Genomic DNA, 6824 nt, shown 5'->3' with positions numbered 1-6824 from the left:
TGTGTGTGTGTGTGTGTGTGTGTGTGTGTGTGTGTGTGTGTGTGTGTGTGTGTGTGTGTGCGGCCAACGAACAGAAACTGAAGCTGTACATCCAGATAAAGACGCTACATATAAACAAGCACAACATCTGGTGCATTCATCAGTTTGCTTTTCTTCTTTTTCCGGTTGTCCTTTGCCACCATGCTTTGGATCAGCATCCAGTTGTGTTGCATCAGTGATTACGAGCCGCTCAGAGAACCTTCACGCTGCAGCTTTTCACAGGTTTCTGCTGCTCACCAGCAGGTCAACGTGTCTGTGAAGGTTCTCAGTCCTCCAGGTCCTGGTTCTTCTCATGGACCAATCGTAGCAGCTGGACCTGCTTGAGTTCCTTGAAGACGTTCCACCTCCATCCAAGAGGCTTCATCAGCTCTGACTGACTGGTTGGAAGTTCCACATCCTGATATCCTGAAGGAGACATTAACACCTAAGTTTGGGTTTTAATTGGCCGTTTGTTGCTCCTCCCCCTACAGCGTTTGCAGATGGTTTCTCATTGGATTTATTTCAGATCTTTTGGAGATCAAGCACAGCTGCACAGTGACGGTCCAGAATCATCCCAAAGACACATTCACAGGCAGTAACATAAATGAAGATGGACTCATTCAATCTAAAGCTCGTGCAGATCCTCCATGTAGTGGATGAACGGTGGCCATGTTTTATAGAAGACGTTTATCTTTACCACAGATATACGATCCCCAGAGCCGCCTCCAGCTGGCGGTGGGAGACGCCACTGTCATTTCATTACAACCCGTTTGTTGGCAGCAGCCAGCAGGATGTCTGTGAGCGTGATGGAGTAGCTCCACGGCGGAGGTCTTTGCCAGAAGCATCGACATCCACACCCTCCTCTCTGAAAGAACCACGGAGCTCTGTGGCTCTTGGAGCGACGACAACACACACACTTCAAGAGAGTCCCGACGACAGAAGTTTAAATAAAGCTGGATCCACTCGTCACTGCTCAAGGAGCTTCTAATTAGTGACACCGAATCCCAAAACACTGATTCTAATGAGAGGAATCTGAAGATAGCGACGAATGGATCAGAACACTTTGTTGGTTCTTGAAGGGAAATGTCTGAGCCAAATGAAAAAACTACCATCACGGTGACAAAGCAGACCAGAAGTCTCTCTACCAACATGCTGGAGAGGAAGCAGCTCAATTATATTAAATAAAAAGTAGAAAGGAGATGACAGTCGGCTGCATTGAGGTGACTCGTGCTCAGTACTTAGAGGTGAAGGTACTTTATCCACGTTTTCTGCTTTCTGAGTTGTTTAGATGAGAAAAAAGACCTAAAAATGCTCATTTTATGTGTCATTTGTTTGACTTTATCAGCTTTACTGTCTGACAACTGGTCAGAAACAGATCCTGGTCCTTCCAGAACATCCCCCAGATGCTTGCTCAGACTGAGATCTGGTTCCTCACACATTTCCTGAACAGTGTTTGCAGCACTTTCCTGCTAAAAGCGGCCATCAGGTCATACTGAGGAGGTACCATGAGGAGGTGAATGTGGTTTACAGCAATGTTTAGACGTCAAACTAGCATCCAAATGAATGTAGGAACCGACGTCTCCTCCCATCCTGCTGCCATCTCTGCTCCATCGTCCATCACACCGGGCCACCTAGCATGGTTCAGCTCTCATGTCTGTTGTGGGAGCTTCCAGTGGTGGACAGGAGCCTTTGGTGCCCATCAACCTGCCCCTAGCTGCCCTTCCTTGGACCACTCTTGCTCCAGAAACCCCCCACAGCACCTGGAGCTGCCATCACAGTTCGTCTCTCAGACCCTCATGGTGCTCGTTTCCCTGCTCCTTCCCTCCATCGTTTCCCAGATCTCCCTGTTTCCCGGCTGCCTATCACGTCCCACCTGCTGACAGGAGCCTGATCATCAGCGTGATTCACTGGTGAGTCGTTCTACACTTCAGCTGAAGCAGAGAGAGAAGAGGCAGCGTTCAGAGCTGCTCCTCACGGTTCAGATGAAGTTCAGCTCCAGCGTTGTATGAAGCAGATATGAGCACAACTGTTGTTCTGACGATGCAACGGTTGGTGAAACGTTGCATGCCCGCGGGTTGAGGATGTTGGCAAACGCAGGAAGTGACATTGCAGCAGAGTGACGGCGGTGAAGCTCAGTGGTTCCTCTCCTCAGTGAACAGATTGAGGAGCAGGATGGTGGGAAGCGTGACGAGGCTGCTGCTGTCTGTGATCAGAGCAGGTACAGTGACCAGCATTGATCATCTGAGCTTTCACACAGAGCAGCTTCATCAGAGCGTCTCTTTGTTCTCTCGTTAGGCGTCGACGGCCTGATATCTGCAGCCAGCAGCTATGACATCACATATCCATGTGGAGATGATGTCTGCTATCACTTGTGGCGCTTCAGGACGGCTGAAGCGAGCAGCTACATCGCCGTCGTCGGCAACGGACAGATCCAGACATCGGACCTGCAGGACGATGAGTCAAAATGCACTCTGCACATCCAAGACCTCACAGCGGAGGAGGCTGGACGTCATCGGTGCCGGCCAAGGCCAGGAGTCCACAACGGTGAGTGCTGTCAGGACTAAAGCTTGTGTGGAGGAGACACAAAGAACACCGTGAACAGAACCTGGTCGCTGGTTCTGAGCCGTGCTGCGTTTGTTCTGTTGACCCGTGATGTTTGGTTTCCTCTCAGTCTCTTGGTGGTCACAACCGGGTCAAACAGGGTTTTTTTTTTTAAACAGAATCTGGTGCATTCGCTTTATTTTTTTAAATTTAATTTTTAAAAATTTCATTCATTGACCTAAAACTAAACAATCAAACTTGACACAAACACTCGTGAATGAAAAGAGCAGAAAGAAGAATCATCTGATGCTTTCTGCCTCCTTCACCCACAGAAATGAATTTACAACAAACTTAAATTACTAAAAGCATCGACAACACAATAAACAACAACATATTCACAACAACAACAACAACAACAGCGTGTAACAGTTCTCCTCATGTTTTACTTTACGTACGTTTTCTTTACTTCTCTTAAAAACAAACAGAGAAACGTTGGCGTGATGGTTTCCTGTCTTTACCATCAGACATAATGAACAGATCTCCTCAACACACCGGCTTTAATGTCCTGCTACATGTAAACACTGGTTCTTTGGTTTCTTTGGTCAGATTGTTCCACAAACTGGTTCCTTTCACACAAACACGACGCTCCGTCACTTCTGTTCTGGACCTGGGATCTCAGTTCCTTTTAAATCCCACTGACCTTCTCTTTGTCCAAACCTTTTCTCAATGTTTGCTGCTCATGTGTGTTTTTTATGTGCTGTGAACGTTGTTTGTGAAACACGACAGTCGACTGATTCGTGAGATTTCAACCATTTCTGGAGAATTTTTTAAATGATTCTGATGAAGCGGTTAAAGTTCCAGAAACTTTAAAACACTGGCGGTTCTTTCTGGTTCCGTGGTTCCTTTCTCTCATAAACGGTGTTGTGATGGAGACAGAACCGGAGCCATGAACACAGCCTTCTTCATCCTTTCAGGCCCCTCGGCTGCCCCGGAGGTGAACCTCCTGCCGGGCAGGACGCTGTCGCTGCAGTGCGTCCTGTTGGCCTCCGTGGAGCAGGGACACTGCTTCACGGAGCAGCAGCAGCTCGTCGGCCTGACGTGGGTGGACGAAGCCGGCACTCAGATCCAGGAGGACGCCCAGCATCACATAGAGCAGCTGGACTCTTGTGACACACGTCTGACCGTCACCCTGCAGGGGCCTGAAAACAAGAAGTTCAGGTGCCAGGTGAGCGCTGGAGATCAGGTCCAGACTTCAGTGGAGCTGCAGGTCAGAGTTCCAGGTCAGTTCACCCCCATGAGCACAGCTCCACTCACAAGGTTAAATAAACTAACAGTCAGTTTTCTGTGCAGCCATCAAAGGGAAGGGACGAGGCCTGGTGGTGGAACTGGAGCCTGAGAACCAAGGTACAGCGTCACGCTCACAGAAGCTAACAGACCTGATCTGTGTGTAAATGAACTGCAGACGAAGTGCTCGGCTTCAGGGACATGTTGAGGTGTTTGCACTGAGTATTGACATTAAATGCTAATTGATGCTTCCAGTTCGTTACAACATTACAAACACAACTAAAGCCTCTGGTTTCACCACCACATGAAGTCCTGACCTCTGTGGGAACCACCAGGGCTGGAAGCAGAGAGAGCTCATGTCTTCTGTGAAGGTTAACAAAGATATAACGCCACACATCCTGACTTTTTTTTTCTTCAGTTCTTTGATTTAGTTTATAAAAACTAAAAAGAAAATGGAATCAGCATGTACCAGGGACACAAAGATGTTAACGAAGCTGGGGAAAGAAAAGTGGTGGAGCCACATGATGTAGGATTTAACATCAGCTGTAGAAAGATGTTCCACCATGTGGATCAGAACTTTGTCTTTCCTTCTTTTCTCTCCCATTAATCACGTGTGGAGCCTTTACCTTGATGTGCTGTATATTAAACTGGAGGTGAAGCAGCTCCACCTGCAGCAGCTTTCGGCTCTGGGTCTCTCTAACTAGTAAACTATGAAATGTGAAGCTAAGCTGTTACGTTTAATGGACTACGTTGTCTCTCAGATGGAATTTGTTTTCTCACACAAGGAACCAGTTTTTTATCTGACATGAGCGCCATCAGCTGCACAAGTCCAAACCTTTGTGTTCCTACTGACACGTGAAGCTGCTTCCATCTCCTGAGTTCTACCAGGACTGTACGCTCACAGTGATACGAACATGCCTCATGGTTTGTGCTGGTTTCATGATTCATTTATGAAACTACCAGGACTGAACACATCTTAAATCCTCTTCATGCTTCAAAATAAAAGTCTGAGGAGAGTTTTGACCCTCGAGCCGTGTTGGCTGGACGTCTGCTGCCAGCGTTCTGTTCCTTTACAAACTAGATTTAATGAGTGGATCCAGCTGGAGATTAATTCAACGTATCAGACCTCACATTACACACAATATGTTTATAAGTGTTCAGACTGTCTGACAGTAAAAACCAGAGACTTCAGGTGGAGTTAATACGTCTCCTAACAAGGTTTAATGTTTGGCAGCTCCACCCTGCTGCTGACGCTATTATTAATATAACGATGCCACGTATAGTCATCTATCAGTCCCAGGAACAATCCCAGGACTTTTACCAACTTGAACTTCTTCAACGTTCTTTAATTTTAATGCAACTCTCGTATTGGAGTGTTTTTAATTTGCTGTATTGGTGCTTTTACTCAAGTATATTCTTCCACATCTAAATTTAAGGTTGAAAATACACGTAGAGAACATTGTTCGGCCGTCATCATCCCTGTTTCACCATTTGCACTGTGATCTTTCTGGTCAGGCCGGAGCCAGGACGCGGTGGGAGCTGCCGTCGGGGTGGTCGGCTGTCTGGTGCTGATGCTGGCGGTCGTAGCGTTTGCTGTGAACAGAAGAAGAGCGGGTAAGCTCTCCTCCACTTCCTGAAGCTATAAGCAGGTTCTGGTGAAACCTCCACTATGGAAAGTTGTGAAACAGACCTTTACATTCTGTTCTTAGCGTGTGTCCACAGGTCGCTTTGCACAACCGTGTGGTCTCTGAGGAAGCCTCTCACATGTTAGACATCTGTAGGTTCAGGCTCACTGTCGCCAACACGCCGGTGATTGTTTTGCAAATGCAGCGTGTCACCGAGGCTTTCTTATGCAAGCAGCAGATCCACACTGCTCTGAAGCTCTCCTTATATTTAGCGGCTGTATTTTTATTTCAGACGGCCGGCTGCCTGATGAGTCATGCAACACCATCAGCACCAACAACGTAAGTCTCTGGAGAACACACACAGTGAGCTGCTTATCAAACGCTGGGATGCTAACCAAGGTGTGTGTCTGCAGGTTGTGAGTGCAGACGACGTGGTCTACGCTGACATAATTCTCCCCGTCGGCTCCGACCGAGTGCTGGTCCAGCAGTGGGACGCCACAGAATACGCCTGCATCAGATACCACTAGTGAGATGCTGCTCGAAATGTGAACCTCATCGTTGATTTTTATGATTTTGTTGCTTGCTTTGAAAGCTTTATGCAACCAGGCAGAAACTCCCGTGGTCTGATCTTCTAGCTCCGTCTGAGCTCCTGGGCAGGAGCCTTCTGACTGTTCCTGAACCTCACCGTGAGGAAGGCGGTGATGGGCCCTAACATCACAAAACTCCACCACTAGTCAGAGCTAGAAAGAGTAAAAACACAACAGAAACTTTCCAAAGGTCCTCGAGTGAACATGTGATGTGCAGCTCCTTCAGGAAATGAACCCAATCCAAGCTTAATGTTGTGATATTTCATTAAAAGCACTTTAATCCAAACAGTTCGTTTCATAATTTTCCAAAGTAAATTGTTTGCACCGACCAACAGTCACGTGAAAAGAATTCTGAGAATGTTCAGGTTGAACTGCCGGCAGTGAGCAGAGAGGAGACGACCAGAGAGACCAGACCGACTGGATCCATAAAATAAATGCAGCATGGATCAGAACCAGTTACCAGAGGAGCCGGTTGGTTCAGGATACATTCAGCTGATGGAGGAGCATCTTCCTCCAGCTGATGTGCAGACGTTAAACGCAGAGTTTGTGGAGGTCAGAAACATGTTAGAGGTGAAACATCGACAGGATGAGGAGAAACTTTCTTCCATCCAGACGTGTTGCACGTTTTGGCTCAGTTATTATTTTCAGTTTCTTTAAAGTAAATAACCACACTTTGATTTTTGTTTTTTTAATTATTCGTGGCGTTCTCTCTCCTTCTTCCTGGTTGCTCTGTTTCCACAGGGGTGCAGGACGTTGTGTTGCAGTTTAA

General features: G+C 47.2%; 1 long non-coding RNA gene across 1 annotated transcript; it reads left to right on the top strand.

Annotated features, from left to right (window-relative positions):
• The first annotated feature begins 5381 nt into the window (after positions 1-5381).
• LOC103375443 (uncharacterized) lies at positions 5382-6265 on the top strand. Its single transcript, XR_521210.1, has 3 exons — positions 5382-5457; positions 5761-5807; positions 5882-6265. It is a non-coding gene; the product is annotated as an uncharacterized LOC103375443 (long non-coding RNA).
• The last annotated feature ends 559 nt before the right edge of the window (positions 6266-6824 follow it).

Source organism: Stegastes partitus, unplaced genomic scaffold (genome assembly GCF_000690725.1).
Source record: "Stegastes partitus isolate 25-593 unplaced genomic scaffold, Stegastes_partitus-1.0.2 Scaffold2596, whole genome shotgun sequence".
Lineage (NCBI taxonomy): Eukaryota > Metazoa > Chordata > Actinopteri > Pomacentridae > Stegastes > Stegastes partitus.
The sequence above is the reverse complement of the archived record's forward strand: the minus strand, read 5'-3'. Positions and strand labels throughout refer to the sequence as shown.